The sequence below is a fragment of the Phyllostomus hastatus genome, unplaced genomic scaffold (assembly GCF_019186645.2).
Source record: "Phyllostomus hastatus isolate PE091 unplaced genomic scaffold, TTU_PhHast_1.1 phas_scaffold_21, whole genome shotgun sequence".
Taxonomy (NCBI): Eukaryota; Metazoa; Chordata; class Mammalia; order Chiroptera; family Phyllostomidae; genus Phyllostomus; species Phyllostomus hastatus.
Window position 1 is genome coordinate 14,713,761 of NW_025334017.1, and position 19,909 is coordinate 14,733,669.

Consider the following 19,909-nt stretch of genomic DNA (forward strand, 5'->3'; position numbering starts at 1 on the left):
GAGGGAGAGAAACATCAATGTGTGGTTTCCTCTTGCAGGCCCCATACTGGGGACCTAGCCTGCAACCTAGGCATGTGCCCTAGCTGGGAATTGAACTGGAGACCATTTGCTTTGCAGGCCAGTGCTCAATTCACTGAGCTACACCAGCCAGAGACACATCGTTCCTTTCAAAGTAAACTTCAATGCATTTTGACTTCCAGTACCTGAAATACAGTGTATAGGTTAATGTAAGTCAACAGAATATAAAAAGAAAGTACTTCTACATGCTTTACTAAGGCTAGGTCTACAGATATCTTATGACTATACACAACTAGATGGCCATTTATGTTTCAAAAAATGTACTTAGAGAAGATGTAAGTACATAAACACACTTACTACACTTGAATCTGCTCCATTGGAGAGTACTTTGTCCTGTTCCTTAAATAGAATAAATCATTTTCTGTCTTAAAGAGTTAATGGTTGAAGAATATGAAGAAGAGAATGTTATGCACAGAGGGCCATGGCCATTCAGAGCCAAAGGGCAGTGCTTCTAGCTGAGAGAATCATATGGAAGATAGTGTGATATTTTGAAGTGTTGTTCTCATTGTATACTATCCTATATTCCCACAATAAAAATATTTATTATGTTAATGTATAATAAAATATAGTATTATTTTGTTAAACTTGGACTTGACCCTGTGACTTTAGCCAATGGGCTGTGAGTCAATGTGACCTTAGCAGAGGGTATAAGTGCTTGCTGCTACACCTGTGCTACTATCAGGTGGTCTTTAGACCCAGCGTGATGAGACACTTATGGAGCAAACCTGAACCTAAGCAAACCTTGAAGCCAATGCAGCTGCCCCGTGACCTGAGACAGAGCTGCCCAGCTGAGCCACAGTCCACCTGTAGACACTTGGGACAAGAATTTGCCTGCTGCTGGAAGCCATGGAGATGTTGAGTTTATTTGTTATGCAGTGTTACTATGGCAAAAGCTGACAGATGTTGGATTTTGAATTGGACATAAAGGATAGATAAAATTGAAATATTTAAATTTAAATATGTGAAAAGGAGAGAAAGAGCTTCCCGGGCTGAAGAACCATGTGAGGAAAGACATTGATCACTCATTGAGAGTTGTCATTCTTTCTTTATAATATGTTTTGAATCTATTCCTTATTTTTATTCCTACTGTTTTGACATCTGTGAAGAGAATGTCAAATTCATCTTCATATCTCACCTGCAACTGTAAGAGTCCCCCCAAAAATCTTCTTCGTGTAGTCTCTTTGAATGACCCTGTACGTAAAAGCCAGACTAATGGTGCTAAAGAAATGGACAGTACAAATTTCCCATTGAGAAACCTCCAACATACCCCCAAGCAGACAGAACCAATTTGTTAATCTGTTCTTCATTTCACTAAATATCTTTTGAGTACCTACATTAGTCCAGCATTATTACGAGATATAGGTAGTAAGAAGCCAAAATTGGACATGGCCCCTGATCCAAAGGAACCTAAAGGCTCACGGAAGAGATGCACGAGGAAAGAAGCTGTTTCACAGCTGTGAGACAAGACCAGTTGAAATGTGCAGACCTCTGGGTTAGGACAAAACATCCTCTCCAAAGAGATGATGCTTAAGAGATGAGGATTTTTGTTTTGTTTTGATGAATAGAAATTAACTCCAGGAAGAGATCTATAGGGGTTGGATAAGACAAGCAGGGCTTTCTAGGCAGAGTAAACCGTGTAGGTGAGAACATCCATTATGCTACAACACAGCGGTACATGGTTAGAACCAAAGGTGCACGTGGGGAGGAGAGGTAAGTGGGGGCTGTTCATGAAGCCATTAGACCTCCAGTAACCTCCATGCCCTGTGCTGTTTCTTAAAGCATGCTGTCACTGATGTTTTTGTTGTCATTTAATAAATCAAGACTCAGGGTGTATAAAAAATTGGGGGAATTTATGCAATTAATACAATAATCTTAAGTGTATTTGTCCCACCACCACAAGAGGCAAAGTGAGAGGAAGAAAACACCACCAAACAAGAAGCCAGAGGTGGGGTTTCAGTACCCGTTACCTTGTCCCAGACCTGGTTCATTAGCTTGGCGACCCTGGCCAGGATCACACTCTGAAATCCAGTCCCCTCCACAGTAAAAATGCAAGTAATATTTCCTACCTGTTCATATTTTGTTGTCATGATCAAACAATACATGTGAAACAATACTCAGTGTGAAAAGTGTCACATAAAGTCTAAGAATTCCTACAGAATGTAAGAGATTGTCCATTTTGTACAAGGTCAACCTAGTTTATCAGGGGAAATCACTAGCTTCCCTACTACTCCTTCAGAGTGGCCCCACAGATGACTCATCATGTCTTCTAAGCTCTTTATAGTTCAAAGCTGAATGTCAGAAAGGTGCCCAATAGCCCAGAACTACCAATGTCACAAGAGACATGCTGCAGGAAGAGTGAAAAAATAAGTTTATAAAAAGAAGTTTTAAATAAATTCTAGACCATACAACCTCTTTATTTAAAAAAAAGTTCAAATGAGACAACACAAAACAACAAAGGGTGATATAAACTGATTAGACAGAATTCCAGAAAGCAACAGAAAAGAAGACTAGAAATGCTACAAAGTTAAAAGTTAACACTAGAAGCAACAGTACACAGAATAAATATGAACTGAATAGTCAGGAACAACAAAGAGAAACTGGAAGAAAGCATTCAGAACAAAATGGGCAAGAATTAAAAACAAACTTTGTAGAAATTATATGAAGGACAGATAAAAAATATCTAACATATGTATAATCAGTACCCAGAAGGAATTAATTCAATAAATGAAATAGACCAAAAATTTTAAATATAATGAAACAAATCTTTCCTGAAATGTATTCTTGAACTTTTCAATCAAAAGGGCACACCAATCTCACATAACAATAATAAAGTTTTCCTCTTAAAAATATTTTTAAAAGACACATTGTTCGCCACAAAAAGGAAAAACAGTAATACAGAAAAATCAATTCCCAAACATATGTTGTTGTTAAACCGCAAGGAGAAAGATCACAAGGATATTTAAGAGAAAAGCATCTAACCATGTTCAAGCTAAAAAGATCAAGTCAATTTCATACTCTCCACAGTAAGATACAATAACAAAAGGCATTAATTAGTGTATGTTGAAAAAGTTAAGGGATAAAACTGAGACCCAATAATGTTGTACTCTGCCTAGTTGCCTTTTTAAGTAAGAAGGCAATTCAGGCATTCTCAAACTTACGCAAAATGAACGAGCAGAGTACTCTATAAGCCCTTCTAAAAACATTACTGAAAATTTCAAAGCAAACAAACTGGATTTACTGAAATAGTATTTAGTACCTAAGATTAAATGACTATTAGAATTTTCCTAACACAGTGTTATTCACCGTGACATTGTCAAAAGAATAACTAACAAAAACTGACAGATGGGAAAAAAGAATTGAGAAGTGCGCTAATTTCCTTAAGTTTTACATCAAAAAGTCATTGACTTGTCTAAAACTGATGCATATAGTTAAAACACAACTCTTGCTCAGTAGTTTGATATTAATCTTTTTCTCTTGAGATTATCTTTTATAAATTAATATTATTCATAAAAATAACTTCTTTCTGGAGTTTAGCAATTATTTAGTTCACTTAAGTATTTTTCTTTTTCTCAAATAAAATAGAGTTAAAGAGAATGATCCAACTTTTATAAAATTATTTTCCATATGTACATATCTAGCAAGAAAAGTTTGGAATAATATATCTCTAACATTACCAATGGCTATTTTTCAATAGTAAGATTTGAACTGGTTTTCTTTTCCTTTATTTTTTTTAACAATTTGTTGTATTGCTTGAAGTTTTATGTACTACTAATATAGAAATAGCATGGCCTTTTATGAAAATGCAAAAACATAAAAATTAGTAAAGAAGACAAAAAGTGAAGAACTATATACCAAGATCTAAAATAAGACAATCCCCAATAATTAGCAACAAACCTCCCTCTGATCTTCCTTCCTGGTGGCAAGGTAAAATAGAAAGGACTAGTTACATATTTTTAGTGTCCGGTAAAAGGAAGAACAAAATTGTCCTGGAAGACAGAGACCAATGTTCGTTGAGGAGCTACCACATGCCAAGCACTGTATCACCTATTTCTTGCAAATCCATGATACCTTATTAGCTCAATTTTCAGATAGGGAAGGCCAGATAAGTGATTTGATGTGGTCCCACAGCCAGCCAGTGACAATGCCCACTGAGAACCGGAGTCTCGTGACCTCAGAGCTGAAGCCCTGCTGTTCCTCTCCAGCCCTCTGCTTCCAAATTTCTTGATCCTAACTCTAAGAGAAATAAATTTCATTTATCGTTTTATAATAAAGGAAGAGTCTCTTTCTGGCTTTGTAAAACTATGCAGTTAACCACAGGCTCAAAACCAAGTTGAATATGAACAACATCAAAAGAATAAACTAATTAATTATGTTTGCACATTTTTCCTATTGATACAGTTCATACCAGGGCATCAGCATGACAGAAAAGTGCCAAGTCTAGTATTGTTGAAATCAGTGATGGGAAACTCAGAAAGTTATGTTAACCAAGGCTTTTTTTTACACAAATTTGCATTCCACTTACTTTGAAGATTCTTATGCAATGGGAGTGACTGTTGTAAGGAAAAGAATGAAAAGCAAACAAAAGTGTTTCAACAATAGTCCATTGAACATTACAGCCTCTATTAAAACTATAACTGTATACTCTAAATACTTGCAACAAGACACTTTGCAATTTAAACTTCCTTTGAAATTCTAATTTTTCTCTTACTTGAAGAGTAATAAATAAAATAAACTAAGTATATCTCTACTTTGATATATTACATACCACATAAAACCTACACAAATACATATTTTTCAAAGAATGGCATTAATAAAATTTGAACAAGGATCATGATATATAAAAATAATTTCCATTAACTATAATAATTATCTCCTCTATACTCTAGTTTCTCTTCAGAGCATATAAATCTTTCACTTTTTACTAATTGTCCCCTCTATAGATCACGTGGCCTTTAGGTAGTTACACAGAGATGAGTATAATGAATACAAATGACCTTGAGTCACAAAGGTACTTTTTGGTGCCTTTCCCAGTATCTATAGTTTGTCTTTTCTCATCTCCCTCCTGCCCTCCTTCTTTCATTGAGGCAGTATTAACTGAATAGCCAACTAAGTGCCAGGCAACAGTGATAGGCTAGTGATTAAAGCACAGGACAGGGAGCTCCTCCAAAAATTCACGGTTCATTCATTGGAAGAGCTGTGCAAATAGCTAGTTGTAAATTAGCTTACTAAGTGCTACAGTAGAGCGCTGAAAGGATCGCAGAAGAGAGAAGACAACTAGTTGGAGTTACCAAAGTAGATTTCAAATAGGAGTTGGCCTTTGACTTCAAAATAGAAGGTGGAGGTTTTTGTGTGGCAGAGAAGTGGGCACAGGCTATGTAAAGCCGAGAAGGAAACTACGGCCTTTAGAATAACAAGAGTTAGTACTGTTGATCCTTAGCCAGTTCATGTAAATGATTATTTTTTTCTATACAGCTGAGCACATTTCTCTGATCTCTACTATGTACTTACACAGAGTTTTACTTCTTATTACCAAACATAGCTTACCTCAACTTCCCTCCCAAATTCGGTAACACTGCTGGCCCCAGTTGGCTGACACTTAGCCCTCTCTATTTCCTTCTCTTCCAAAGGCTATTCCCCTCAACTTATCAAAGAGCTGACATTTTTGACTCAGACTTTTACTAAGTTAAAGAACTTGAAGATGATGGAAAGGTGAAGGGAAAATGCTATTGTCTCTCTCTAACATCTAGGAATAACCTGAATGTCACCTCCCAACAGAACAACACTGTCTTCAGAGGTTTTTCTTGTATTTACCAAGTACTTTGGCTTTGGAAGAGCAGCCGATCAAATGGAAAACTGGTGCAAAAATTAAAGATGACTCTCAGAGAAATGAGGTTTGATCCTTCAGCAATGAGAATGTAAAGTGCCCATCAACCCAATTCAGAATGAGCAAGCCAACCTGACAACAAACTGAAGTAAGTAAAATTACAATCTTGTTTTATTTAAATTAAATTGGGACATACTTCACCAGTTAAAGAATGACAATTGCCAATAACAGGATTGGTATGCTTGTGGCCTCATCAGTACATCAATTATAATTCTCCAGAACTGTAAAATAAAGCCTAAGTTTATAATCAGTTGGCATCTACTACTAGACAGAACTGTTAAACTGTATTATTTCATACTTTTTTCTTAAGTACACTATGTAAGTGCACAATTGCACGATAGGTGACATTGAATATATTATGCAAGAAGAAGCATTTCCTATTTGTATCTTAATGAGCAGTTGATTGGTTACCAATTTCTACTTTTAATTCATTTTCTTCGCTAAAAACAGAAAGGGTACTTTTTTCTGTGACAATGAATATCAATCTACAGTATAAAAAATGAATCTATTCAGAATGACTTTGACCAACTACTCTGACTTGAAGTCTAAAAGCATCAGAAAGTCCTGTGCTGTAGCATATGTAACAGTCTACTTTAAAGATCTAATGACTCCAGAATCTATTTATCTTCTTGAAAATTAGACAAATATGAAATATCAACTCAGTGCTTCTAGTAAACTAATTTCATAGAGTAGGCTACTTTAAATTACAACCTCCTGTTTGTTTAATAAAATTAAGATTAAAATATAGCAATGTTTTTAGGTGGCAATAAATCATAGCAATTAACTTTCTCTTTCAAAAAAATACTAAGAAAATGACTCAGGTGTAGGGGATGAAAATACAGATATGTTGATTAAAATATATCCCCTCTAAGATTTTTCTAATGGTATAGTAATTTCGATTTTGCCAGTCATCTAGGGCTAGTAAATAAGCTTCTGCTCTATACCTTAGAACTTTATTCTCAGTCTGGTTGCCTTCCTGATTACTAAGTCTTTCTAAATTAGAGCAAGCAATTTCTCTTTGTTTTACCTAATATTTGAAAATGGCAAAAAAAAAAAAATTCCCCTGGGTCACTGAAAATTATCCTTTCATTCCAGCCGCCTGTTTCAAGTCAGTCAAAACATTCCAGACTTCAAAAGGAGGCTCTGCCTTCTCAGGCCATTTTGGTATCCCTCTACGGTTGGCCTAGGAGGGATCGGTTATTTGGATAAATTAATTTCTGGAGCCTGCTGGCCTTCTAGAAGACCTCAATGTCTGACTGCAAATTAGTTCTACTGAACATGAAGAAATCCCTGGACAGGCTAGAAGAAATAAATGGTGATAAAATCTAATACTACAATGTTTGTAATGTGATTTTATTCTGCTATGTAGCTTGTAAGCACTGTTAATGTTGAATTAAATATTTTAATTTTTTAAAGGGGCTATAAAAGCAGAAAATCAGATCAGTATCCAAGTCACAGCAAAAAAAGGCTGCAAGCCAGCTTCAAAATAAAACTTCTAGCAGGAACCTTTCATGAGAACATACAAAAATGTCCTAGTTTTCCACCACATTGACATCAGAGATACAGACCCCCTTGCCGGCACCCCCTCCTTGGAGACAGGAAGTCACGCAGTTGAATTATGCTTTAGCAGGGCCTGTGAATAAACTGTTAGGCCGCCCTGAGTACGAGGTGTGCAAGTGCCTAAAGAGAGCTTATCCTGAAGGAAGAGAGGTCCCCCAGCCAAAACTAACAAACAGGGCCCCTCAAGCGGAACAATGGTCCAGAAAACTCAGCAAAAAAGAAAATAAACTTCATTGGCAGTTTGTTTTTGACTGTTAAGAGCTTAGCTACAACTCTATCAAGATTTTTAAGAAGGTAAGAAATTTCACACATAGGGCATTCTCACAGCTGCTTGAGAGTTTAGAGTGCAAATGTATCATCTTGTCTTGCCATGTCTAATCCACTTTAAGAGATACTTGTATCTTTTCTTTCCAAAGTAAACAGAACCACACCTCTGAGAAAGAGATGAAGAACTTCCTCTCCCCCTCCACACCCCCAGGCACAGTTCTGCTTGAGTGAGCTGAATCTAACTCTTAGTCAAGTTGGGCTAATTCTAACAAAGAGGGAATGAAGATTAGAAAGAAAAACTGAAGTTGGGAACATGTTTTTAGACCCACAAATATATACATGTATATGTATGTATGTATATATGTATATGTATATATGTATACACACATGCACACACACATACAGATATCAAAGAAATGAGCCTAAAATATAGTACCTTCAAGAAACTTTTTAAAAATTTACATAAGGAATCACAGTTAATTGTCTTTGTAGTTAGTTGCAAATATATTTCAGTTCCCAAAGATCCATGAATCTCAACATGTATCTAAATTTTTTTTTAAAAATTAAAATATTTATTTCTAGACTGAACATAGTAAATTAACAATTCTCATGCTATACTTGGGTTCCCTCTTTATTAAAAACATTATTTTTTAACTCAGATTAAGCCAGCATCATTACTTGGATTTTAATCTAAGAGAACATACACAGTAAATTAGTAATAGATGAAAACAGCCTCAACAAAAAATGAGAAAAAAATATTTAAAATGGCTGATTATGATGTTTTCAGTCGTATCCTAAATTTGTCCTCATCTCACTCACCGTGCCATGAAGTGACATTAAGGCTAATAAGATCGTCATCTTTGTGAGGTTAACTCTAAATTTAACTAAAAATACTCAAAGATTAATATTTTGAAAAAAATGTGGAACTACAAATGAGAAGGGGCTCTTGTATATGTGAAGAAACAATGAAAGACAAAAGACTGTTCAAAATGAAGACTTCACCCCTAGAATTCCCACCGAAATTTGTAAAAGCAGGATACATGGAAAAGCAGGCATTTATTATCTGGAGAAATTACTGTAGAATTCCTCTATTTTGCTAAGATTTTAGATTGGGGGAAATAGGGTCAGCTGACATTTTTTTAAACTATCAAAATCTAAACATACCCATTTTTTACTAAATCCACAGAAAAGTTAGGTAATTGCTTTGTGTTTTCTACATATTTCATAAGCAAGGCTTTTCTTTCAAGGCTGCATATATTTTCAAAGGTTCTTTTTTTATTACCTATTCAATAAGAAATTAGATTTCCCATTGTAAGATCAAATTTGTCACTATTGATCTGAGCTTCTGATATAAAGAAAAGAAAGAAAAGAGGAAATCAGAGAAAGGAAAAAAAAAAACAAGATTCTTACTCTGAGTTCTTTTATAACCCCTAAAGCTTGTATTATTTTATTATAGGTCAATAAGTAAGATATTACAAAGGATGAAAGGACTTTAATACTATATTTGGGGGCTCACAGAAGACTTGAAAATGGCAAGAAATAGCGGAAGTATTTCTAATATGTATGTGCATTATGGGAACCTTCCTGAAAAAATATAGAAAAGTTTCTTCAAAATTATATGCTAACCCCAAAGGCACACAGAGAGTATTACCCATTTTGCCTCCTTGAATATGGGAAAATGACCTTGGTCCTGAGAGCCCCATCTGCTCTCTTTCATTAGACACTAGGTAGTAAATGTGGATTCACTAAGTCTCAGCTGTGGAAGGGATCTGGGAGTAGTCCACTTTCATGGATTGCCATGCACAGTCTCCAACAGCTTATCACCAAGTACTTTGAGACCAGGCTATATGTGCAAAGTACTTAGAACATCCCTGGCTACATAGGGTGATAAATGCCTAATAAATGTTATTGAATCTTAGTTGTAATATGCACTGAACATCTCCAAGGATATAAAGCTGATACTACCCCACAAAGTCAGCCCATTTCATCTTTTCCCATAAGACTACTTGTGTGCTTAAGAACTGTTATCGAGCCCTGGCTGGTGTGGCTCAGTGGATTGAGCACCAGTCTGCAAACCAAAGGGTTGCCTATTCGAATCCCAGGCAGGGCACATGCCTGGGTTGTGTGGGCCAGGTCCTCAGCAGGGGGCACATGAGATGCAACCACACATCGATGTTTCTCTCCCTATCTCCCTCCCTTCCCCTCTGTCTAAAAATAAATAAATGAAATCTTTTTAAAAAAGAATTGTTATTGATTTAACAAATATACAATGTTTGGAGAATTTAGCTATCAATACAAACAACTTTTTTTGGAAACAACTTTAAAGGACTCTTTGATAATATCTCAATCAATTTAATATGCAGTATATATATTTTGTTTTTTAGCAAAACATTTAACATCTTAAAACTTTAATTAAGCTATAGGGATATAGCTTAATTAAAAAACTTTCTTTTTTTACATTTATAAATTCCTTTAATATTATATACTATCTTTTCTCAACTTTTAAGGTAGGTAAGAACATTATAAGATTTTTGGGCCTGGTCTTCCAAAGTAATACCAAAATTTGTTCAACTGTTAGCAATATATGTGGAAGCCACTAACTTCAACTAAAATTGCAGTAGATCACCTTTGTCCCAAGAAGTAAAGGCAACCTGCAGAGGGACTCCAATGTGCTGAGGAACGAGGAGTTCACCACACACTCTCATGCCATACACACGTGAATTAGCCCAGTTACTTCTCATGCTGTCATGGCTGATGGTTCTGTGAATCATAGTCCTCATTTAATATCACAAATAGACTACATGTTCATTTGAAGTTTTTATTGGCTATATTGTTTTAAGATGGCAGCCTGACCCACAGTTTGAATTGAAAATATAGAAATATCACCATTTAAATAAACAGTCTACTAGGAAAAAATAAAATAAAATAAAATAAAATGTAGAAGTATAAGGTATGTTGATTTTGATCAAAATCTGTCACTCTATTTAAATAGTTTTCCCAGGGCAAACAGAAAGATAACTGTTTTTTGAAAGATAACATGCTGGTTGCTTATGTTAAAATATAGATTTGATTTTGTTAGTCCATAGTAAATAGTGAGTACAGTTTTCTTCCAAATAATTTGAAATCTGAGCAAACCATTAATTTTAATGTCTAATGTGAACTTCTTAACAAATGAACTTTAATGAAAGTCAGCTCTAAGGATGAAATTATTTATATGTTGTTTGGGTTTCACCTCACCACCAACAGTGTCTTATTTTGAGAATGCAAGTGGTTAAACGCAGGCATAGCTAACCAATTATAAACATTTCACAGGGAACGTAATTTCACACACCCAAATGCAAAATATTCTTGAACTCATTTTTAAAGCTACCCAGCTTACCAGATGGGGCCAAGTAAGTGTACGGAAACTTGAATAGACAAATCACTAAAAAACCACTAAGGTAAGCAGTGCAAGTAAAAAAGGTAAAATGTGTTTTTGGCCTTTTGCCTTATTCTAAGAAAATCTGTCTCTTTATGTAAATGGAAATTAGATATGGAGTTTAAAAAATTGATAATAACCTAGCTCTTTAATGAGATTTTTAGATAATAATATGGCATTTTTTAATCTTTGTAAATATACCAGTACTGTAACTGGTGTTGAGGTTATTGTTTGATTACTCTCAAAGCAAAATGTTTTATTGTTAAAGACATCCCAGATGGCCATACTTTGAAAGAAATACAGCACCGTCATTAAAGAAAGGAATCATATATCAATGATTTTTGATACAATAAAATTTTGAGAATTTTTAAACATCAAAATAAATTATCATAAGTTGTGGGATCCCTGAAAATAATTGTAGTTTAACACATACTTTAAGTAAAAATAAGTACACATGGAATAAACAGTTGTCCACTTTATTATTTGTACAGCCCAAAACATAGTTTCTCTTGCATCCCCTCACATTATGCATATCATATTTCAAAATAAAAAAATAAAACAAATTTAGTAATTTAATAAGGACTTTTTTGTCCTTTATGTCTTACAAAAAGAGAGGAAAAATTGTTAAAGAAGACATGAAGTTATTTTTTTAAGTAGCAGCTGGAAGAACACACAGGCATTCACTGGTTTTCAAGGTGTGCTTTTGATAAACACATAATGTGTACGTGTATTGCTATGTTGCTTAATGAAGCTATTGATGTTCTCCTTTTGGTCCTCACCATGACGCTGAGACACGCAGCACTGAAATGCCCTCCCCGTGTGAGGGATGAGGGCACTGGCTCAGAGATGACCAGAGATGTGTGCACACTCAGGCAGCAGGTGGGCCAGGCCTCCAACACAAGCCTTCAGCTGCCCGCCAAGCCCATGCTCCCTCCTGTACCCTCACAGTATCTACTGACCTCAGCTTAGAAGAACACAAGCTCAGTTACTGTTTTATTAATACAGCACAGCAGTATATGTTCACAGCATAACATAAATCTAACTTTTAAACATGATGAGAACGTTGGTTATATCTATGTTAATTTTGGATTTGTGAGATCTTTTAAAAAATGTCACCCTGGCTGGCGTAGCTCAGTGGATTGAGCGTGGGCTGGGAACCAAAGTGTCCCAGGTTCGATTCCCAGCCAGGGTACATTCCTGGGTTGCAGGCCATAACCCCCAGCAACCGCACATTGATGTTTCTCTCTCTCTCTCTCTATCTCCCTCCCTTCCCTCTCTAAAAATAAATAAATATTTTAAAAAATGTCAAGAATTCCTTTGACATATAAACAGTATTGATCTAGTTTAACTTTGTAGAGCAGTTTGCAAAACTTCTGTAATGAATACAGTTTATTTGCAAAAAGCATATGAAAATTTGGTATATGACTGTCAGTTTTTTTTGCCCATCTACTCTCCCATAGGTAAAATTAGGCTATATTTTCTTTGATAATCCTATTTTCATAAAAGGACACATTAAATAAACCTTATCCTCTGCTCGAATTATCTGAAATTTTCCATTAATGGAGGTCCTCTTAATGAAGTGTCACAGCAGTGGTGTGTGTTTTCAGCGTACCTCTACCTTCACAAAACCTGACAAGCAGACAGCGCTGAGTGTGATTCGAGGCTCTTTCCAAAGGTGCATGCTTCCCTGGAGCCACGAAGAAGGTAGCTGCCAAAGTAGCACATGTGAAGATTTCTCTCTGCTTATAATTCTGCCACTCCAGGAAGTTGTATTCAGTCATCATTCATTCATTCATCCATCCATCCATCCATCCATCCATTCATTCAACTAAAATATTTTTTCACATCTACATTGTGCAAAATAAAGAGGGCTGGGTGTCAGAGGAGCATGGTTATTTGCCTCTCACGCCCTCTGCCCTGAAACAGCTCACAGTCTAGAAGGCAAACAAATTTGTAAATATGTGTGAACAATGCAAAATGGTATAAAATATATGCTAATTAGCAGTTCAAAGCACTTATTGTATGAAGATGAGAAAGATCTGCTTGGGGGAGAAGAGATAAAGGCGAATAAATTGACACCTGAATGTACTCAATGTGCAAAAGAGAGAAAAAACCCCAGTGACTGACTATATGAAATGCAGTAGAAAAATGAACTATATAAACTATATTTATATAATTACATGTTATATGGTTATATTAAACAGGGGTGTCCAATCTGCAGCCCATGGGCTGCATGCAGCTCGGGATGGCTGTGAATGGGGCCCAACACAAAATTGTAAATTTACTTTAAAGATTATGAGATTCTTTTGTGAATACATATCACAGTGTATTTAATGTGTGTCCCAAGACAACTCTTCTTCTCCCAGTGTGGTGCAGAGATGCCAAAAGTTTGGACATCCCTGATTCTGTAAGATATATAATATACATTTATATAATTGGTTACATTACTTATCAAGCTTCACTTCTGTTCAAAATACTAACTAAAAATAATTTTAATGCAAAAAAAAATCAACAGGATCACTGTATTAGTTATCTACTGCTGTGTAACAAATTACCCAAAACTTAGCATCTTCAAATAACACACATATATCATCTCACAGAATTTTTTCAGCATTAGGAGTCTAGTTGCAATTTAGTTAGGTGCTATTAGATATTAGGGGCTCTCATAAGAAGGCACCTCTGCTGTCTGCTGGAGCAGCATCCTCTGACAGCTGGACTGGGGTTGGAGGATTGACTTTCAAAATTCCGTTCCTGGTCACGATGGCCTCTCCACAAGGCTGCCTGAGCATCCTCACAACATGGCAGCCTGCTTCCCCCAGAGTGACTGATTCACACTAGCTTTTAGGGCCTAGTGTCTGCAGTGGCATACCATCATTTCTGCTCTTTTTTCTGCTTATTAGGAGTGAGTGAGTCACTAAGCCCAGACCACACCCAAAGAGAGGGGACAGCATCAAGGGACCCCATCTATTAAAGTAAGGACTATTAAAGAATTTGTGAACATATTTTGAAATCACAACACATTCTGGAATGGTATACAAAATGTAGACATGATCTTTATTTCAAGCACCTTTTTAAATGAATCATAGGAATATTTATATAAATAAAATTATACATGAACAGAAATGTGGGCATCAAAGACCTTCATCAAAGTGCCAATATAAAACTATACTATGAGCTCTGCAAACAATAATATTCACTGGCTGGCGGATGAAGAAGGTTGTCAGAGAAAGAGGCCAGGAGACCTCAGAAAGGTCAAGAGGCATCTTATTGGGTTCAGATGCGGTCCTGGAACTGTGGAACTGAATTATCAGACTGCATGCTCAGCGGGTTCCCACTGATGTTCAGCTTCCGTGATGGATCCTCCTGCCCAGCCCTTGTGGGTCACCATATGTATTTATTTTGTGGTGTATAAACTTTATTAACTTTGATGATCTAGTACAATATGGACACTAACTGAATCATGTTTTGTTAGAACTAGAAGAGATCTCCTCAGTTCTTCATTTTACAAAAGAAGAAAATGAGGCTCAGAGGGAGAAAATAAGTCAAATCCAAGATGACAGAGCTGGACCGATGGGAGCGAAAGGAGGAAGCTTAAAGGGGCGGCGTGAGATCAGAGCAGCTGTTGAACTGCCCCCAAGTGGACGAGAGACCAGGGTGGCGGTCTATCTACAGTTCACCTACGTCTTCCTGCGGGTCTGCTCTACAGCAGCTTTCATGCCACAACTGAGGAGCTGAGACATGCCAAAGAATCTTCTAGTGTGCCATGCCTAAAATACTTACTATCTGGTTCTTTACAGAAAATGTTTATGATATTATCACTATATTGAAATGCCTTTCTTATTCTAGCTGATACTTCTGGTGATTACCATCATTCCTAACAGAACTGTAAATCAGGAAAGTTTTTTTTTTCTTTTAAGTGTTTAAGTTGTCTTTCTTACCTTCAAGTATCAAAACAAAATAAAAAAAAATCCAAAATCTGAGCATTTTCCTCAGACAGAGAGATCCATGTTCCATCACTGCTAATTGGTCATATATCTGCGGTCCTGACCCCCACTGGGATTTGAGATCTCAGACCCCTGCACGTTAAGAGTGCCAGAGCGGAGGCAGGCCACAGTCAGTGAGTCTGAATGGTTAAAGTCCCTCTTTCCTTTCTTTCCAGCATCTGCCACAAGCAATTTTCATCCTTGTCACACTCCATGTGTTCAGTGCCTATGGCCCAAGTGAGCTGTGCCAGGACATAAGATTCCGGCCAGCTCTGATAAACAAACGCTTACTGAGTGCACATAAAGGGCTTGACATGGTGTTGGGCCCTGGAAATATAAACAAGTCACTGTCCTGGCTCTGGAACAATTTTCCTGTCTAGGTTTTATTCTTTACCTAAAATACCTAACCACTAATTCAACTGATGCCCAATTTGAACTTTGACAGCCAGTCTCCTCCAAACCCTCAGATCACATTCCGACTTTTCAGTGTGCCCAAGCCAGCCCTGCCTGTTCAAAGGCAGACTTTGCCTCGTTCCTTCCATTGTGGTCTGACAGCCCCAGTCATAATCTCATCTTAACCCTGTGACTGTACCTACATTGCAACTAAAATGAGAGATAGCACCTCATCGCCCTAGTCTAATCAATTTTAAGTGACAACGGTGTTTCTTTTTCAGCACTTGCTATATGTGTGCCTGGCACCTTTGATGTTAGTTAACAATAGGAAATGCTTAAGACAGCACTTACTGTGTGTCAGGCACCATTTGAAGTCCTCTCACTCGTATAACCTCATTCAGTCTTCACACCTGCGATGTGAGTTATTAGCATCAGCCGGTTATAGAAGAGGAAGATGGCCCAGGGGAGGCGCACAGACGTGCCCAGCTTCCTGCAGCTAGTGGGGATCACAGCTCACAGCTCAGCCCCAGGTGTCAGGCTCCAGAAACTACTCTTATTCATCGGATGTCTTTCATATGTTATTTTTAATCATATAATCATGCAAGGAAGGTACTATCATCCCCATCTTGCAGATGAGGAAGAACTGAGGTTGAGAAAGGTCAAGGTGCAGACCAAGTGCTGAGCAGAGACTGAAGCACATACATTTGCCTGTCAATGTACTGTCCTGTCTGAAAGGATGCCCCACGGGCTGGGCACCAGTGACTGTGTAAACTGCTTTGCAGTCTACAAAGCACTTCGGCAGATCATATCTGATTCCTTCATTACAGAGACCCATAATATAGATATTATTGTTTCTATTCATAAAAGTAATATTGAGGCTCAGAATTTGACATAAGCTTCCCAAGTTCCCATAATTAATAAGCTATGACTCACAACCTCAATTCTGTTTCCACGCCAGGGCTTTCTTCATTGTACCCACCTGTTTTTCCTTTTTCAAGTTAGTATCTATTTGCTATGTACCCACTGCAACCAGTTTGGCTCCAGCTTTAGGCTTTACTGCCTAGTCCTGAAAATGCAAAGCGACCCTGCTCTCAGACAAATCAAGGGAGAGAGGAAAAACAGTATATTAGGGATACAATTTATAACTTGTAGTTAAACAAGGACCTTAAGTCATCAGGAAAGAAGAATATATATATATATATGTATTCACTGTTAGATATTTCAATGAAAATGATTAGAATGCAGGTGATGGCACATCAAGGGCTAAATATCCCCATCTGTAAGATGAAGAAGCAAGACTAGAGCTGTGCTTTGAAATTGCTGCCTCTATTAGCACAGCCTGGGATTTCTTAAAGGGCCCTAGTAGTCACCTATTGGGTGGTCTGCTCAGCCCCTTCTCTGGGAACTGCCTTGTTTCTGTGGCTCCCTGTTCCACCAGCCACAGAGTCCTGACCCAAGCAGGACCTGTCCCAGTCCTTCCTTCTGCATGGTAGAAGGCCCAGTAACATGTCAGCCACAATCAGCAGCCAGCACTATGCCAGAGGGTGTAGAAAAGCCAGTCTGCAATCAAAAAGAGGACTAAAAACATTACGGAGAAATATAGAAAGAAAACTGCCTGAATTCCCTGTATACAGTTTTTCTTAAGACTTGCCTCTTGTTTGCTTAAGTCAGCTCATGGTGAGTCCCAGTACTTGCAAACAAATAAACTGAAATTATTCAAGGGGAATGGGATGGGTAGGCAAATAGATAAGGTTTTGGGCCTTATATTCTTATTCAGCTTTGTTATGGGTTGAATTTATCCCTCCCCGCCAAAAATATGTTGAAGTCCTAATCCCCAGGATCTGAATATGATCTTATTTGGAAACAGTGTTTGCAAGCGTGATCAAGATGAAGTCGCTAGGTTGTACCCTAATCCAATGTAACTAGTGCCCTTATAAGAGGAGGAGAAGAGACAGACCATGTGACAAGATCAGTGGAGATGGAAGTGCTGGGGCTTTTAGCCCTGGGATGCAGGAGCTGTTTGCAGACCTCCAGAAGCTAAGAAGCAAGGTTGCCTTGCAGGTTTCTCCCCAGTTTATGGAATGTTGTTCAAGCAGCCTGAAGAAACTAATGCAGGCTTCCAATAAGATGCTTCTGCTTTAAAAGGAAGGAAGGAAGGAAGGGAGGAAGGAAGGGAGGAAGGGAGGAAGGGAGGAAGGAAGGAAGGAAGGAAGGAAGGAAGGAAGGAAGGAAGGAAGGAAGGGAGGGAGGGAGGGAGGGAAGGAGGGAGGAGGGCGGAGGGAGGAAGGAAAGAAAACGAATAAACCACTGGATTCTATACTTTTAAATTTAAGTTATCTAAAAGTATCATTTATATAGAACATCTCACTCATGATAAAGTTGAAAAATTAAATCCTGATTTAATTGATAATTTCCCAGTTAATTTGACTATAGATATACATATCTATATCTATCTATATATATACACACACATATATCACAGACTGGTATAACAACTTTTAGTAACTTCTGCTAAACAGTGTGCTTCTCTCTATCAATAAAATAAATACTTAATTCTTCCATTTTGGTTAAAAGTCTCTTTTCACTTTTAGAATTTTCAAGTATAGGAATAAGGAACATATGTATTTCATTTAATGGTTTTCTTACAAAACCCAGCATCTCAGCAAAAGCTGCTGTTAGCATTTCAAATTTACCATAATTTAAAGGAGATGCAAGAGGCACCGTTTTAAGAATGCAATGGGGCTCTAAACATAATTACTCTAAAAAACTCTCAAATATCAGCACCTATAATTTTTGTAATGAAAGTAAATTAATTACATGCTCCTTTTAGAGAAGAGGTGTCAAACTCACTTTTACCAAGGGTCATATCAGCCTTGAGGTTGCCTTCAAAGGGCCAAATGTAGTTTTATGACTGTATAAATGTAACCACTCCTTAACTAGGGGCAAGGAGCTCAGCGCTGAGGCCAGGTAGAAACAAAGGGCCACGGTGGCTAAAACAAGGTGGAGGACTGATTTGGCCCGCGGGCCTTGTGTTTGCCACCTGTGCTCTAGAGTCTCAGGAAACCTGATTTCCCCTCAGCTGACAACATCATGACTGAACATACGTTGTGTTGGTGACTGTAATACCTAACACAGGTATAATGGCTGCATTCTAAAATTTTTATTGTAGACTTGCAGGTGACCAGGTACTTTTTAATTTATGACCATAAGTATATTAATTAGAGTTACACTGTACTCTTCAGTATTCAAAGAACTTTAAAATACATGATTCCGATTGACCTACAGAATTGTAATTTTAAATAAGAAAACGTAAATAGCATTATCTCTGTGTTACAGCGAAGGAGACTGAGGCTTAGAAATCTGCCCCATGTCATTTAATTAGCAAAAGTTAAAATTAGGTCTTCTGACTCTGAATCTAAGATGTAGTTTTCAAGAAACCAGACTGCCTATCCAATTTAGACATGAGATTCAGTTTTTTATATGGTGGGTTTTTAACTGCAAGCTTTAGAGCCTCAAGGAAAAATACAGTGATTTAGTTTTTAATTCACTTTCTTTTAAGTGGATAGTAGCTATTTTTCTTATCTTGACATGATTTCCTTCTAGAAATCCTCAGAAACTAAAGGGATAGAAAGATGTAGCCATATCTTGACTGTCTGGTGTTTGTGTTTTGAAGTTGTTTGTGTAGGAGAGGGCCAGTCTGGGCTCTGCTGAGAGAGTGGTGTAAGCTCCTCAAAAGGAAGCTCCTGATGAGGAGACAGAGGAGTGGCCAGAATTATCATGGGAATGCTGTAAAGCCCCATAAATTTCCTCATCTCCTTTTTGTCCTCATGAGGTGAATTGAGGAATGGACAAAACCTACAAAATCATAAGCTGCTTCTTCCTAGAGGTGGAAAACACACAAGCAGCATTCCAGAATAAAGAAGGTGGGACTGCTGATTTATCACCTTCACCCAGTGCTGTGTCTACTCAGGATCAAAATGAGCAACTACTTCGCCTCTGCCCATGGTCCTTTGTCACATGATAGACACATCCCCAAAGCCCTGGTAGGGTCAACAGGCTACATGACAGAATACTGTACCTTGTGATGTTCAAATAATCTTTTTCCTCCCTTATGTGTCACGAGCTACCTCAAAACTTTCAACTTCAAATATCACAAAGCATAGTTCCATCAAGATTAAGAGTGAGCACACCCATGGTCAAGGGATTCCCACACTCTGCCCCCTCGCTAGGCACTGAAATGCTGAGGAAGCTCCTCTTAGCCTCTCCCATACAAGACCCTCTGGGCTTCCCAGCTGTCATGGCCTAAACAGAAGAAATGAGGAGGCT

General features: G+C 37.4%; 1 protein-coding gene across 4 annotated transcripts in view; it reads right to left on the reverse strand.

Annotated features, from left to right (window-relative positions):
- Nucleotides 1-19,909, reverse strand: part of EYA1 (EYA transcriptional coactivator and phosphatase 1) — a 296,080-nt gene that overhangs the window by 261,816 nt on the left and 14,355 nt on the right. The window lies entirely within an intron of this gene.